This window comes from Staurois parvus, unplaced genomic scaffold (genome assembly GCF_062004578.1).
Source record: "Staurois parvus isolate SC_StPar_1 unplaced genomic scaffold, SC_StPar_1.0 ptg000209l, whole genome shotgun sequence".
Taxonomy (NCBI): Eukaryota; Metazoa; Chordata; class Amphibia; order Anura; family Ranidae; genus Staurois; species Staurois parvus.
This window is the reverse complement of record NW_028318005.1, coordinates 5,459,575-5,477,404: the sequence shown is the minus strand read 5'-3', so window position 1 is coordinate 5,477,404 and position 17,830 is coordinate 5,459,575. Positions and strand designations below refer to the sequence as shown.

General features: G+C 37.8%; 1 protein-coding gene across 1 annotated transcript in view; it reads left to right on the top strand.

Annotated features, from left to right (window-relative positions):
• ATG7 (autophagy related 7) overlaps nt 1–17,830 on the top strand; it is a 398,197-nt gene that overhangs the window by 266,458 nt on the left and 113,909 nt on the right. The window lies entirely within an intron of this gene.

Sequence of the window (17,830 nt, the reverse complement as noted above, 5' to 3'; positions counted from 1 at the left end):
TACCAGCATCTTAAGTGTGAGCACCCACCTAGCTGTGACAGCTTGCGGCTTCACAGCCAGGTGCCCATGCGCATTCCTTGACAATCGCAGCGGGAGTGGGTACCTGTTAAATTGGATCCCCCCCACTCCCCAAATGTGCCAATCCTTAACGGGGAGTGGGGCACAAAACCTTAAAGCGGAACGTATATGCACTCATTGGCCACTTTATTAGATACACCTTACTATTAGCAGGTTGAACTGCCTTAATTCTTCATGGCATAGATTCAATAAGGTGTTGGCAACATTCTTCAGAGATTTTGGTCCATATTTACATGAGTTACAGTTACTTTTCTATCATCTCAAACCAGTCTGCCTATTTTTCTCTGTCCTCTGACATCACCAAGGCATTTTCGTCCACACAACTGTCAAACTGCCATTTTCGGACCATTCTCTGTAAACCTTAGAGATGGTTGTGTGTAAAAATCCCAGTAGATAAGTAGTTTTTGAAATACTCAGGTCAGCCCGTCTGGTACCAACAACCATGCCACGTTCAAAGTCATTTAAATCCCTTTTCTTCCCATTTCTGATGTTTGGTTTGAACTTCAGCAAGTCGCCTTCACCACGTCCAGATGACTAAGTGCATTGAGTTGCTGCCATGTGATTGGCAGATTAGCAATTTGTGTTACCAGGCTGAAATTTGTGATTTCTCAGGCCATACAGCATACTGTAAAAGCGATCACTTTTACTTGAAAACTGAGGGTCAGCTGAAAAAGAATCAATACCTAGGTTGCTTTGACCCTTTGACAACCAGGAGGCTTAAAAATTTACACTAGTTTTTTATGTGTCTATGTGCTGACCTGCATTTTACAAGTGTGCTAAAACACAGATCAAAGTCAATGCTTGTTAAAATGCGCATTAAATGGATTGAAATGTACATCCATTTTCCCTGAATTCAGCCTCAGCGTTTGAAGTGGGACTATGGAAAATTGAGCCCATTCAGCCAATGGGACATAAGTGAGTTTAGATACTAATGTTAGATGAAAAGACCCGGCTCACAAGAGGCATTCCAATTTATGTACAGCTAAAATTTTTGCCAATGCTTGGCTATGGAGTTTCCATGGCTGTTAGGATTTTGTGCCACAGAATGACCTAACCTCTATAATTTGGAGGGTTGTCCATATACTTTTGATTATAAAATGTACACTAAGACAACAGTCCGCTATTAATATAGCAAGGATCGGTCAGACAGGGCATTATTAAGGGTACAATGCTAGAGTCACTTTTAAAGAACCTGATAATTGTTTTTATACCTCGTCACTAAGACACTGTTTCACATTTTTAGCACTGATAACTGGTACTTTAAACTGCACATGTGACCAGACTATGCACATCCTGTAATGGCAGCAGAAGCCTTCCACTGTAAACAAACAGCAGGTGATTATACTGTAAACTGTTTCTTGTTCTCTGCTGTGTTTTTAGGATGAGTTTCTCCACCTTAAATGCAGTTACAGAAGTCAGTGATGGCTCATTTAAAGCTCTTTAACTCCTTGCAAATGAATATATAAATACTTTACTGTCTTTGTCTCCAGGTAAATTCCATATTAAATGAGACTTCCAGTTTGCAGAAAAATACATGAAAACCTAAATCTTCTCCTGCGTTCATATGGTACTGTTTCAGTTTTTAAGATTGTGAGCTGCATTACTACTGCACTAAAGATCTCAAGAAAAAACACTGCTCAAGATGCCTCTGAGGTTTTTCTCACTGCAGACACCTTGGTGCCAATCCGGAGAGCCTGTCCAAGCTCCGTATGCATGTGATAATACACAGCAAGGCCCCAGTCTAATGAAGTCACAGACATCACAATTTATTCAGCCACAACAGCAAGAGAGGTATCCCTACCTGGAGGCTACTCCTCCCTAACATGTTTCCCCTGATTGGGCTTAACCATTTGCTGCCCAGGCCAATTTTGGCATTTCTCACATACAGCGAGTAAAATAAGTATTGAACACGTCACCATTTTTCTAGGTAAATATATTTCTAAAAGTGCTGTTGACATGAAAATTTTCACCACATGTCAGTAACAATCCGTGCAATCCATACATACAAAGAAACCAAAACAAGTTCAGATTTAATTAGGTTATGTGTAATAAAATGGAATGACACAGGGAAAAAGTATTGAACATGCTCCTGGTATAACGGTTTTCTGCCAAGGCCGTATATATCATCATGTACAATGCATGACATGGAGTCCTGTGTTGTGTTTAAGGATGGAAAGGTTCCACCCCGTTTCCGTAAACGTCAAAGACAAGAAAGGAGTGCTGATAGCCAAGGGAGCAATGGTTAGTATTACAGTTTAATCCTCTACCTCTACACCTTAAGAACATTTATTCCTTGCAGCGTGGGGAGGCCCCACTGCAATATTATTTCTCTAAACTCTGGACTTCAATGCATCACATGTTCTAGAACATTTCATGTAGACAGTGTTTATGCTTAAAGTTGATGACTACATTATCTGAGGTGCCAACCTGAACTTAAATGATTCCCCATATAGATTTTAAAGGCTACATAGCTATTACCAGTTCACCAAGAATGGATAGGCTTTATTTATATTAGCCACCTGTTGGTTGAATGATATTCCTGGTATTAAAAAATTTTACTTAAGTGGAAAAATGAACACCTCTATAGTCTATTGGTGTAATTTCCACTCTAACACCCTCAGAACAATGCAGCATCCTCCTACAGTCCTGACCTGGTTATGTGACACATGACTCATCTCCTAATCCAGTAATTCTGCCATGTCCCCTGTGTTGTAACATGCTGATTTCACAAAAAACAAGGTGTGCCTGTTGCATAGGACACACCACCCTGCTCTATTGAATTTTATCACATATATTATGCCTACTTCAGGTATCCAGCACAGGATGTCGATGTAGCTTATTTTTAAAATAGGAAGTGAGAACGCCTAGATTTTAATCTGCCATCCCCATCATACTAATGACGTTTTGTTTCTTTTTGTTATTCTAATGTATGTCAGAGATGACTGGCCAGTGCAGCTGTTTAATTTGGGTTACTATTAATTCCCTTTTGTAGCTACATACATAGTTTATCTGACTCTGTCTAATGCAGGCCATAGACAGGCCGTTTATCAGCCGATAAACGAAAAATCAGTCGTTGCCGATGCTGCCACCAATGTCCACGAAAAATGGCTGTTTTTCGTGGAGTTTCCAGCATGACCAATAAAAATAAACGAGAAGATCCGCGAAAAACGGCCGATGGGTTGGCCCCACTAATGGCGTGAATATCAGCCGATTTTTCGTGCGGATGAAAATTTGGCCGATAAACAACCCGTCTATGGCCTGCATTAAAGGATACGTTCGCCTTTTGTAACATATTACATCACAAAAAGAACATTGGGGAACTGGAGAAAGTACAGAGAAGGGCAACTAAACTGATAAAGAGGCATGGAGGAGATCAGCTATGAGGAAAGATTAGAGGAACTGAATTTTTTCTCTCTTGAGAAGAGGAGATTAAGGAGGGATATGATCACCATGTATAAATACATCAGTGGTTCATATAGTGAACTCGGTGTAGAGCTATTCACCCTGAGGTCATCACAGAGGACAAGGGGGCACTCTTTACATCTGGAGGAAAAGAAATTTATTCTCCAAACACGGAAAGGTTTCTTCACAGTGAGAGCTGTGAAAATGTGGAATAGACTCCCTCAAGAGTTGGTTCTGACCAGCTCAGTGGATTACTTTAAAAAAGGCCTGGATTCTTTCCTAGATACACAGAATATAACTGGATACTAACATTTGATCCAGGGAATATCCAATTGCCTCTCGGGGGATCAGGAAGGAATTTTTTTTCCCTGCAGGAGCAAATTGGATCATGCTTTGCTGGGTTTTTTGCTTTCCTCTGGATCAACTGTGGGTATAGGAGTATAACTTTTTTTTTTTTTTTTTAATGGTTGAACTGGGTGGACTTTTGTCTTTTTTTCAGCCAGACTAACTATGTAACATTTTACACCCATACTTCCCTGCTCCCTATTGTGACAGATAGTGAGGGATCTTCTCCTCCCTGCTAGCTGTCACTATTTTAAAAAATGCGACTGTACGTGGCTCTGCCTGCATGGCCACGTTATTCATTCACGGTGTTCTGTGAATGAACTACAAGTCCCGACAGCCTTTGTGGCTGTTGGGTTTTAGTTCACAATAAATGCTGTGTTTGCCTTGTAGTTCTCAAAAATGCTGTGATAGTTCATTGATTCTTTTTGTCAGTATATCTGCTTGCCCGTACATCCCATACGGGCAAGAAGATATACTGACAGGTCTGCTGATTGCTGATTCAATGCTTTAGAGGCTCAAGAAACAAAAAATAATAAATGCTAATTTTTTTACCTGCAAAACAAAAAATGTGCATTTATTATTTTTTGTAAAAAGGTGAACTTATCCTTTAACTCACCTATTTATTTGTAGTAGTAATGCAATTATATTTTTCCTGAAAACAAAAAAATAAGCCCAGAAACTGAAAAACTGTGATGCTTAAGGATTTTATAGCAATCTGTTAATGATGTTTTTTCAATAAATAGTCACTAGTTCAGTTTGGTATTTGTATTTAAATATGACTAGCAGGTGCCTGCCATAAATGGGATACTTTTTAGAGTTGGTGGTAATTTTATGCTTGTAGAATGTTTGATGCTGGATCATTGATTTCTATATGTGTATGTATGTGCTATATAATACATATGATTTGATTAGATGATTATTATGTTGTTTTATTATATAAACTCAAAAGTTTCAGTTTGCCTTGAATGCCCCTCATATATACACTATGTTGCCAAAAGTATTGGAACACCCCTCCAAATCATTGGATTCAGGTGTTCCAATCACCTCCTTGGCCACAGATGGATAAAATCAAGCACCTAGGCATGCGGACTGCTTCTATAAACATTTGTGAAAGAATGGGTCGCTCTCAGGAGCTCAGTGAATTCAAGGGTGGTACTGTGATAGTTTGCAACCTGTGCAAGAAGTCCATTCAGGAAATTTTCTTGCTACTAAATATTCCACGGTCGACCATTAATGGTATAATAACAAAGTGGAAGCAACTGGGGACAGCAGCAACTCAGCCACAAAGTGGTAGGCCACGAAAAATGACAATGGGTCAGTGCATGCTGAAGAACACAGTGTGCAGAAGTCACCAACTGTCTGCAGAGTCGATCGCTAAAGACCTCTAAACTTCATGTGGCCTTCAGATTAGCACAACAACAGTGTGTAGAGAGCTTCATGGATTGGGTTTCCATGGCCGAGCAGCTGCATCCAAGCTTTGCATCACCATGTGCAATGCAAAGCTTGTGGTGGTGTAAACATACCACCACTGGACTCTAGAGCAGTGGAGACATGTTCTCTGTAGTGACAAATCACGCTTCTCTGTCTGGCAATCTGATGGACATGTCTGTGTATGGTGGTTGCCAGGAGAATGGTACTTGCTTGACTGCATTGTGCCAAGCATAAGGTTTGGTGGTGGAGGGGGGATTATGGTGTGGGGTTGTTTTTCAGGGGTTGGGCTTGGCCCCTTAGTTCCAGTGAAGGGAACTCTTAAGGTGTCAGCATACCAAGACATTTTGAACAATTTCATGCTTCCAACTTTCTGGGAACAGTTTGGGGATGGCCCCTTTCTGTTCCAACATGACTGCTCACCAGTGTACAAAGCAAGGTCCATAAAGACATGTATAAGCGAGTTTGGGGTGGAGAAACTTGACTGGCCTGCACGTCAACCCGATAAAACACCTTTGGGATGAATTAGAGCGGAGACTGCGAGCCAGGCCTTCTCATCCGACATCAGTGCCTGACCTCACAAATGTGCTTCTGGAAGAATGGTCAAACATTCCCATAGACACCCTCCTAAACCTTGTGGACACCCTTCCCAGAAGTGTTGAAGCTGTTATAGTTGCAAAGGGTGGGGAAACTCAATATTGAACTCTACAGACCAAAACTGGGATGCCATTAAAGTTCATGTGCATGTAAAGGCAGGCGTCCCAATACTTTTGGCAATATAGTGTTTATTGTATTGTTAAGCAAAGTGGAAGATCCACTGTAACAAAATACAATTGAATGAGTGAAATACAATCTTTCTTTGAGTCACTGTCATACTGTCGGATGTTTCATCTCATTCTTTAAATTGTCATGAAAGTGAATTGTAATTTGTGTTTGTTTTGCTGGAATGTATCCATTATATAATGAGATCTTCCTGACATTAGTATTAGCCATCTGTGTAGGGTGGAGAAAGTGACCTATATGCCACTCCTATATGACCTATTTTACTTAATCCCAAAAGTGACCTCAGATGTGATCAAATAGGTTACCATCCTTATGCACTCATGGTAGGGTGGAGGTAGATGTAAAATGTTCTAGTTTCTCAAATACTCAAGTTTTATGTAACAACCCTACATTTCATTTTGATGTAGATGCTGACAGGACTGCTGTTTGTTCTTCCATAGTTTGCAAACAATGCTGTAATGGATTAGCTTTTTGATAAACTTTATCTTTAGAGACTTCATTTACAATATTAATATAGAATATTAATACAGTACACTCAATTCAAGTTCAATTCTAAAAATAAATATTACCTTGTACTTTGTCCATGCATGGCATTAACACATTCTTCCCTTCCTTTCACTTCTGGGCTCTTATGTGTACCTACCATAAGCAAAAAAAAAAAAAAAGAAAGAAAGAAACCCTTTGCAAACTCCATTTCATGACTTAGAGCTTACACGGGAATGAGATTTCTCTTCCCACCCCCACTTGGTCAATCACCAAGCACATGGTTTTCACATGCTCCCTTCTGGTATCTAAATGGAGTTAAGTGACCCATATGAAAGAAAAATATATTTGAAATTTATTTTTAAAATATTTTTCCCAAATATATTGACATACATTTGAAATGCTACAATTTTGGCCATATTCAATATATTTCAATAAATATATATACTGCATGTTGAAATGCGTTTTTATTACAAAATATATGAAATATATTTTTAAAAATACATTTCAAATATACTGTATGTCTTTAAAAATACAAATCTTCATTTTTGGAATGCATTTCAAATATATGTAAAAATATATGTTAAAATTACTTTTTTTATATGTTAAAAAAAATCTGAAGAATATATTTAAAGCCAATATATTTTTAAAAATATATATATTTTTTAATATTCTTCAGGTTTTTTTTTACATATAAAAAAGTCATATTAACATATATTTGTAGATGGATTCCACAAATTAGTATTTTTGAAGACATACAGTATATTTGAAATGTATTTTGAAAAATATTTTTCAGATATTTTGAACTAAAAACTAATTTCAACATGCAGTGTGATATATATATATATATATATATATATATATATATATATATATATATATATATAAATTTTATTAATAAATATATATATATTTATTGAAATATATTGAATACGGCCAAAATTGTAGCATTTCAAATATATGTCAATATATTTCGGAAGAATATTTTTAATATATTTCTAATATATTTTTCTTCCATGTGGGGAAGGTGAGTATACTTCTGGGGACAGGGAATATCAATGAACCTACTGCTTTGCCCTACAAACTAAAGCATAGGTTTCCCCCAACCATTTTATAAGCACCTTAACAGTGATCCCTTGTTGCTCTTCTTCAACCAGCCACACAACTTGGCATTTCTGGGTATATAGGAACATGTTACCTCCCCTGTTACCGTGCTCAGATCGATCAGCCAGTTTCTAGACCTGAGCACTGCCACATAACCAGGGCAGTGATGTCACCACTCACCCAAGCAGTCGACGCCAATAATTTCTGTAACAGGTGTGGAAGTGCTTGTGATTGCTAGTAATTTTAGTAAAGGGGGTTTGAGGGGTGGCTTTGCAAAGTTACTTTGTTATTGGAAAGCCGAAAATCATAGAAGTACTGTGTATCCAAAGTTATTTCTGTAAAATAAAGATTTTGTGCAAGTTTTGAAAGCACTTTAAAGTCGCTATACTGCGTAAATGTATAAATATTAGGAACATTAAACTGACCAAAAGCCATTATGATTTCCCATTAATGATTTTTATGTTTCCATCATCTCCTGTGGCACTATTAAATGTAATTGATGCAAACAAGAGTGAGAAATAAACATAATGCAAATACTAAATTATGCATTAAAGAGGAACTCTAGCCTAATGGAAAAGCAGGATATTGTTTTTTAAATGATTAGCTGTTAATATAACTGTCTGAAAGAGGCACAGGGACATTATAAACTGTAAAGGATCATTCATAGCATGCAGCAATTTCAGTGCAATGAAATATTCTGCTTCTATGATTTGTTTTCTTTCAGAGAAGAAATTATTTTTCTGAAACAACAAACAGGTTCAGTTACCTTGCCAGTTTACTGCAAATATTAATACGCATCTTAGAATAGGTTTTTAAAAAAATTTTAAGCAAATATGTAAAATATGTGCTTGACGTAAACAATCATCTCAGTATGTATTAATATTTAAAAAAACATGAATTATTTGTAGTTAGTAATGGCCCACTCACTGAAAACAATGCTCTTCCTATGTGGCAGAACAAGTAGGTAAATACATGAAAGTCATATAAAATATTAATTTTACAGTGTAACTAAAGGCAAACTTTTTTTTTTTCCTAGTTTTGGGTTTTTATGCCAGAGATCAGGTTTGGGCTACAGTGGCTAAGAGCTCAGGTCATGTAGTGACTGTAGAAGCCAGATAAAAACTCCTTCCCCATTGGTGACTGGTTCCCTTGAGGGTCACTTGTTCTGTTCCAGCCTACTCTTTATTTATTCTTCATTCAGTTTTCACAGATGCTGCACCGATTGGCTTGTTTCAGCATGTTTGGTGGGACAATTCAAACGTTAAAAGTTTTGGGCCAGAGATTATGATCTCCTATACATGGTTACTGGTGTAGCCTTTTGCAGGAATCCATATGAACCCCCATTTTAAATAACCTAAAGCCTGTACTAACACCCAAATTAAATCCCCTGCAATGCTGTCTGTAGAGGGCAAGCACTGGTTCTCTCAGGTTATGTTCCTTGAGAAACCTACTGCTATACAAACTACCACTGTGACAAAATTTGGGCGCTGTTGGTCAAGTCCTAACTACCTTCTACTTTCCATTGAGTCTCTCTGAGAAGCTGAACTTTACCGAACCCAATTAGGGGTCTGATTCTTAAGCCTCACCATTTGGGGTGGCAGTTTTGTCCACCATCCCTTATTTCCCCCTCCACCTTCTCCACCACCTCACCTTCCCAAACACACTTTTCTCTGCTTTTTCCTTTTCCCCTGCTATTCTGCTTCTGTAGCCCATTGGAAAGTGGGTTCCTAAACTTCAGACAATACCATATGTTGTTTCTTATGTTGCAACCCTATAGAGCATACCGGGGTTTGCTATTCCCGCTATGGGAATAGCAAACCCCGGTATGCTCTATAGGCAAAGCCCGGTATGCTCATTACAGAAGTTGTAAAAAAAAAAGCTATTTTTTACAACTTCTGTAATGATCTGATCTATCATAGACTAATGAAAGATACATTGCTTTGTTAAATGTGTCAACATTGCATTCTGTTGTAATCTTGCTCTGCTTGGGTTACGCTATACCCTACCAATGTCCGAATCCATCATATGCCTGTATTTTTCTACTTTTTGAAAATGATACTTACCTGAAGGTCATACTTACCTGCTCTGTTTAATAGTTTTGCACAGAGAAGCAGCCATGATCCTCCTCTTCTCGGATCCCCCACCATCATTCCTGCCCCCCCCCCCCCTCTGTGTGCCCCCATATCAAGCCTCTCTCAAGCCCCGATCCCTCCTTCCTCACTGGCTGTGACTGACAGCAGCATGAGCCAATGCTTTCCGCTGCTGTGCCTGAGCCAGTGGGGAGGGAGAGAGCCCCTGCTGCCATGCACATCGCTGCATTGAGATCGGGCTTAGGTAAGTATTGAAGGGGCCGAGGGGGGAGCTGCACACTGGAAGTTTTTTACATTCATGCATAGAATGTATGAAGGTAAAAAACCTTCAGCCTTTACAACCACAATCACTGGGTTTGGGCTTTAATGTCTTTGTCTTTTACCTAAAGTCAATTTAAAATGAAATGTCCACTTGAATCAAATAAATGTGTCTCTTTAAACTCTTAAAAAGAAAAATCATGTGAGAATAACAATCAGAAATTGACAATAAAAAGTAAGAAATCACCCCTATGGTTTAATAAAAAACACAAAAACATATAAAGTTCTTTAAATCAGTGGCATAAAGCACTATATATATATTTGTGCTTTTATGACACTGTTGCTGTGATTTCTTATTTCTTTATTGTCAATCTCTAAATGTTATGTGCACATTATTTTTCTTAATTAAAAGTTTAAAAAAAGAGCGCAGCACATGTATTTGATTCATATGCTTTGCATTGTTAGTGTTCGGACAATAGTGAGTCCTGCTGTCTTACATTTATATATTTTTTTTGTACTCTGTTTATTAAATGTCCATTTTTAAGACTGCCCTGTACACAAGGTGATAACACTGCTGTGTGAGGTTACTCTGTTCATGGAGTTGGCTGGATCCTTAAGTAACAAAACTATGTTACATGGGGGATACAGGAAAAACAGAAACTGCTGTGTTAATGCTTGTAGCAGACTACATCATATACAGTATGACCTTTTTAATTTTAACCATAATTTAACTTACATTCAAAGAGATTAAACAACTATAGAAAATGTTTTATTACACTAGGGCTGTAGACTGACCAACAACTTTATTGAGTGGGTATGGGTTAGAACCTCTTTCAGGTTTTTAATGCTGTTTCTGAAACCATTGAAGAGAATTTCCCCTTACTTCCCGTGTGTTCACCAAGACAGAATGTAAGTAAAATAATTAATAAGTGAAGGATTCAGTGGGGAAGAATAAAAACATTCACCAGGTTCTTGCTATCCAAAACCCCCGTTGTACTGAGCAAATCTCTAGTACAAGTAGACACAAAATGATAATTAAATCCTGATGAAAGTATAGAGCTCTCCACACTAAACAAAACAAAAAAGTAAATGCATATAGTAAAGGATGCCGCGCCACTTATACACTCCTATGTATGTGTTTATCATACAAGAATTACAGTACCTACAGATGCATTAATAGTCATGTGCATTATAATGTACAAAATTCCGATATACAATAAATCATGCCCAGTACTCATAAAAAAAAATTATATAGAAAATAGTACCAATAATATATAATCACTTCAAATGACTCAGTCTATTATAATACACAAATGCAATAAGAGAAAGCGTCACTTAGAGTGATTATATATTATTCAGACTGTTTTTTATTTTGATAAATGAATATACAATACCCACGCTTAACCGTGGCTGAAGGCCAGTGCTCTGACAAAAGTGTTCCAACACTTAACCTCCCTAGCGGTCTGATTATGTCCATATTTCTGTGCTCAAAGCGGTAAATTTTTTTGCATGGAAATATGTAGTTTTTTTATTGTAGGCCTGTAATTTTTAGGAGTAACTCACTGAAATCTGTCTGAACAAGAGTCTAATAAACATCCCGGGTATGTTACAATTTGAAATACAAAATCATAAATTATAATTTAATAATCATAAAATATAATGATATAATAATTTTAATTCAATAATATAATCAAACCAAAAAACACTGAAATTTGAAATATAGCGCCAAGTTCGCACATCACTGAGCAAAGTCGCAAAATCGTTTTCAGTGTCTGATGACGAATTTTCCCACGAATCATTATCACTCAATTCTGCAAGTGGTTCTAATTTACTATCGCTGTTCTCTAGCTGGTCTAAAACTGCTTTTGACCTAAAGGGACGCTTTTTGGACGCCATGGACATTTCTCAGTTTACAGGCAGAAAGAACAGTAAAAATGCAGGCAGGGCACAGGACAAAGCACTCGGGACAAAATGTATGTGAAATGGTTTGATACAGTAATGTTTTACTATGTGATTTTAGTGAATTTAGTGAATGTCACTTTTTGTCATTTTCAAATTTCCCACCATTCCATCCCCGTACGTCCCGACGCTCGCAGGGGACGGAACCCCGATGACAGATGCCGGCATCCGCCGGATTACATTGCTGGGGACACTTTAGGAGGGACATCGCGGGAGTGCAGGACAAGGTAATAGAAGAACAGATCCCGGCGCAGCACCGCATGGTAAGCCCGAGTGTAGCTCGGGGTTACCGCTTGTGGTATTGAAACTTTACCCCGAGCTACACTCGGGAATACCGCCAGGGAGGTTAAGCAAAGTAGTCCATAATAGAATTAAGCTGACATTTGGTATGATCCATAAAACCGAGAATCTTTATTGGCTATGACGTCCTCTCAGAAGGCGCAACTCAGGTGGCCACGGGGCCACGCAGTGGTGCGATCAAAGCGACGACTGACCGCTACACCGGCCCACTGCCAGTGTCACGTGATTGCTGTGACCAATCACAGCAGATCACATGACAATTTTAAACAATGGATGGCTTCCTTTCATGCCATCCATTGTATACAATTGTGTTAGCTGTGATTGGTCACAGAGATCACATGGTACAGACAGGGCCAATCACATCCCATCTGTACCATGTGATTAGTTTTGACCAATCAAGCTAATCACAACAAAAGACACTAAATAAATCAGTTTCATTCAGTAAAAAAATATTTCTTATATCAATGAAACACATTGATATAAGCAATGATAATATGTAAAAAAAAAAAAGAAAATCCTGATCACTTACCCAGAGAAGTACAGTGTTACTATGGTAACACTGGATTACTCTGGTCACAGTGTTAAAAAAAAATAGTAAAATACAATTTAATAAAATATTTAAAAATAAAGAATATTTTTTTTTTTCCACATTCTGTCACCAGTCAGTGTTCCTCATCACCACCTCGTCAGTTATTGTATTGGACTAGGGACAATATGGCAAAAAAAATTGTGAACATTTTTTTTTTAGTTTCTTAATTTTCCAAAAAAGTTTGACAAAAAAAATTACAACTTGCCATGCCTCTTACTAATATTTGGGGGGTATTTGTACTATCCTAGTGTTTTTGGACCTCAAGAAATGAGATAGGCCCTCAGTACATAAGGATTGATAAATTTTCAGATATATACCATAGTTTGTGGACTTTATAACTTTTCTACAGACTAAATAATATACACTGATTTGGGTTATTTTCACCAAAGAAATGTAGCAGAATACAATTTGACCTAAATTTATGAAGAAGGGTTATTTATTTGCTAAATTTTAACACCGAAACTGAGAAAAGCTTTGTTTTCAAAATTTTCCTGGGCAGGAATGGGGTAAAAGTATGCTAACATGTTTAGGCTACAACAACCTGAACTGTTATAGCAGAAACATGTTGGCGTACTATTAATGTGTCTTTACATGTAGCCACTAAAGATTTTTGGTTTTATGGATTGTACCAAGTGCCAGCTTAATTCTATTATGGACTTGTTTCTATTTTATTTAACATTTTTTATTTATTTATGTTTTTAGTAATGGACATGATTAATTGCACATGGGAATTTTGCACATTATAGTGCACATGACTATTAATTCATCACAAATTGATAGTATATAAGTATATAGAATTTGTTGGTGATTATTATATAATAAACAAAGATTGGAGAGTATAAGTGGCGCAGCATCCTTTACTATACTATATTTACTATTTATTTATATGCTATAAATAAATTAAAATGTATTTAAATTTGTGGGAACACAATTAGATGCCTGCAGCCACAGAGTTATGCACACTGGTGGAGTTATAATTTAGATTTTGTTTTCAATTTCATTTATAATTTATTTACATTGATAATTTTATCATTTATTAAATTTTTATATATAATTTATTTAATTTACATTTGGTGGTGCTGCAGTATTTTCTTTTACATTTTTAAACCCAAAAATAAGTTTTGAATGAAGTTGGGGTTTAGGCAGATCAAAGCACAGACTTCCTGTAATCTTCAGAAAGGTGAAAAATCTAATAATTACAAATTGTAGCACATACACTTCCAATGCACCATAATTCCTGTTAGTACTTTCACATAATTTTAACCAAAAAAGATAAAGGTTTCTGTTTAGACAAAAATATTTTAGTGGTCTTTACAGGTTTTCTGGTTAGAGTCTAGTTGTGTGCTATACCTACAGTTGTGACCAAAATTATTCAACCCCCACTGAAATTGAGTGTTTTGGCCAGTTTGACATTGCTTTTGATCATTCAGTCATCTTGCTTACATTTACATTAAAGAGGCACTTGTAGGTCAGACAAATATAACATAACAGTTATAATGAAATAACCACAAATGTCTTTTCTGTGCTCACAGCATTATCAGTTTTATTCAACCCCCAAGTGACATTCAATCTTAGTACTTAGTACAGCATCCTTTTACAGTTATAACAGCTTTTAAACGTGAAGCATAGCTTGACACAAGTGTCTTGCAGCGATCTACGGGTATCTTCGCCCATTCTTCATGGGCAAAGGCCTCCAGTTCAGTCACATTCTTAGGCTTGCGCACTGCAACTGCTTTCTTTAAGTCCCACCAGAGGTTCTCAATCGGATTTAAGTCTGGTGACTGCGATGGCCACTCCAAAATGTTCCAGCCTTTCCTCTGCAACCATGCTCTAGTGGACTTGGAGGTATGCTTGGGATCATTGTCCTGTTGAAAGGTCCAACGTCTCCCAAGCCTCAGGTGTGTGACGGACTGCATCACGTTTCCATCCAATATCTCCTGGTACTGAAGAGAATTCATGGTACCTTGCACACGCTGAAGCTTCCCTGTACCTGCAGAAGCAAAACAGCCCCAAAGCATGATTGACCCTCCACCATGCTTCACAGTAGGCAAGGTGTTCTTTTCATCATAGGCCTTGTTCTTCCTCCTCCAAACATAGCGTTGATCCATGGGCCCAAACAGTTCTAATTTTGTTTCATCAGTCCACAGAACACTATCCCACAACTTTTGTGGTTTGTCCACATGGCTTTTGGCATACTGCAGTCGACTCTTCTTATTCTTTGGAGACAGCAAGGGGGTACGCCTGGGAGTTCTGGCACGGAGGCCTTCATTACGCAGTGTGCGTCTTATTGTCTGGGCTGAAACTTCTGTACCCACATCTGACAAATCTTTTCTCAGTTCCTCAGCAGTCACACGGGGACTTCTCTCCACTCTACGCTTCAGGTAGCGCACAGCAGTCGAAGTCAGCATCTTCTTTCTGCCACGACCAGGTAGCGTTTCAACAGTGCCCTTTGCCTTGAATTTGCGAATGATGCTTCCTAAGGTGTCTCTTGGTATGTTTAACATCTTTGCAATCTTCTTATAGCCATTGCCCTTCCTGTGAAGAGAAATCACCTCTTCTCTTGTCTTCCTGGACCATTCTCTTGCCTTCACCATGTTTGTAACCACACCAGTAAATGTCTAGAAGGAGCTGAGTATCACAGTCATTTTAAAGCTGCCTAATTGGTGCTTATTATGCTTGATTGCTGCTCGGTGACATCCACAGGTGTTTTCAATACCTGATGGAAAGCACCTGTATGAACCTCTGTTCTTCAGAGTGGTAGTCTTTAAGGGGTTGAATAATTGTGGCAATGAAGAAACCACATAAGAACCATTTACTACTGTATTACATAAACAATTGATGTCATTTTAGTTGCATTTGGGTAGTTACAACGTCCTTGTAGGATTTGATTCTGAATACAATTCCAAATGTACACTATAGTCCCTAAACCCCTTTACAGCATTGGGGGTTGAATAATTTTGGTCACAACTGTACGTATATTTAGTTGCTAAAAATGTCTATCCTGAGAGCCAAACCATTTAAAGATGAGACCATGAGACTTTTTTTTTAATAGGCCACCTGGTAATACTTTACAGGGTCTTGAGTTTTTCCAGGATTCAGGTATCTTTTTTTTATGGTCCCAATAAAAGGTATCACAAGCTGTAACCCTTCTCCCTTCTGTTCAACGGAGTGACTGAAAGTCTGTTCAGTCTTCCTTTGTCACAAGCAAAAGTGTAATTTATTATGTGCCATTTCTGGAAGTCAAGCCATTACATTTGGAAGTAATTTCTAATGCCTGGATGAGATATCTGTGTGCTATAAAGCTTGAAAATCACCTATTTTAATTGGTGAAGTTACATTTAATTGCTTTTTACCTTCTTCATTGTGGTTGTGTTCCAACTGACAGGCCCAGGGCCAGATGTAGAGCTCACATGGGATCCCATTGTGCTGAGCGGGTCTGGTGAGTCACAGGCAGGAAAAGGTAATCACGGAAAGCAGTGCAATAAAGGGAAATGTTTCTAAGTATAGGTGCAAAACAGCAGGAAAATCATTACAGTGACGTTCGCTCTACTCCCAGCCAAGTAGAGTCCAATGTTTTTACTAATGTGAGCTGTTGATGATTTATGTGCCCAATGAAATTCCCAAGTTTTTTTTCTTTTTTTTAGGTGTATGTATAGCAAGGTTTTTTTTAAATTATCTTTAGCTAGAACAGGGAAGAGTTAAAATCCCTCTTAGTTTATTTTTTGCTGTCTTTATCCCTTTGGATATTTCCCTTCTTTTACTGTGCCAGACACACAGCAGGAAGTGAGAGATTTTTTCAAAGTAAGGGAAATTCCCCTTGTGGAATATTGTCACTGAATCACCGATCTTGGCTGGAAAATTTACCTTCACCCATTTTCTGGTGACAACTTTAAACTTGGATTTCTCATCACTTTCTGCCTCATTTACAATAGTCACCAGGAAAAATAGAAAGTATTACACTACCTAGCAGAGATACAGATATTAACCCCTTGACGCTGACGTAACACAAATATGCGGCCTCACAGAACTGTGCTTTTTTCCGTGGGGCCGCATATTTGCATTCCTGTCTTTGTACTGGGCTTTGCGCTCCCAGCACAAAGACAGCTGTGTCACTGGGAGCACTGGGTCCCGTTCTAATGATCAGGACTCGGGACTCCCGATTCTGGGTCACATGATCACTGTGATAGCCTCTGATTTGCTATCAGTGATCAGTCATTGTACAGCCCGGCCCCCTTGCTTTTTGTTGTTTTTTTCCTCTCTATGAATGGAGGAGAGAGATACATTGTATCTCTCTAACTTCTGGCATAGAGGGGAAAAAAAATGTTTGTAGAAAAAAAAAGATAAATATTAAAAAAATAAAGAAAAAATACCTAGATCAAGGTTTGATCTAGTTCAGTGCCAGGGTTAGTGTTTGAGTCAAGGTCAGGGTCAAAGGTCAGGATTTAAAAAAAAAAAATGGTATCAGTGTCAATGTCCGTGTGCTTTAGGTAAAAAAAAAAAAAAGACAAAAACAAAATGCGCACTATTGTTTCTGGGCTGTACTATGGGTACAAACAACAAATAACATACACATGTATGGTATCGCTGCGATCATCAAGAGCTGAAAAATTTATTTGGGTTGTTCTTTGGTGATAGGTTATGGTAGTAATAAGAAACACACAGCTAAATTAAAAAAAAGGGTTTTTTTTACTATTTTAGGCCAGTTTTCCTTTGATAATAAAAAAAAAATCAGGAGATATCCATTACCATTTACCACCAAATGAAAGCCCAATTTGTCCTGAAAAAACAAGGAATAATTCACCTGGATATACAAAGTAGTTGTGGTGATATGTACGGTTTTACTAACACGTCAACATTGCAAAATTGTGCTTAGGCATTTAGATTTGTTTTACCCTTAGGCGTGAAGGTGTTAATAAATACTAGACAGGGGGGTTCTAATACTTTCCCAAAATGAAAAAAATATGTTGTCTATGCATACACTTTAAATGTTCAAAATTGGTCTTTATCATAC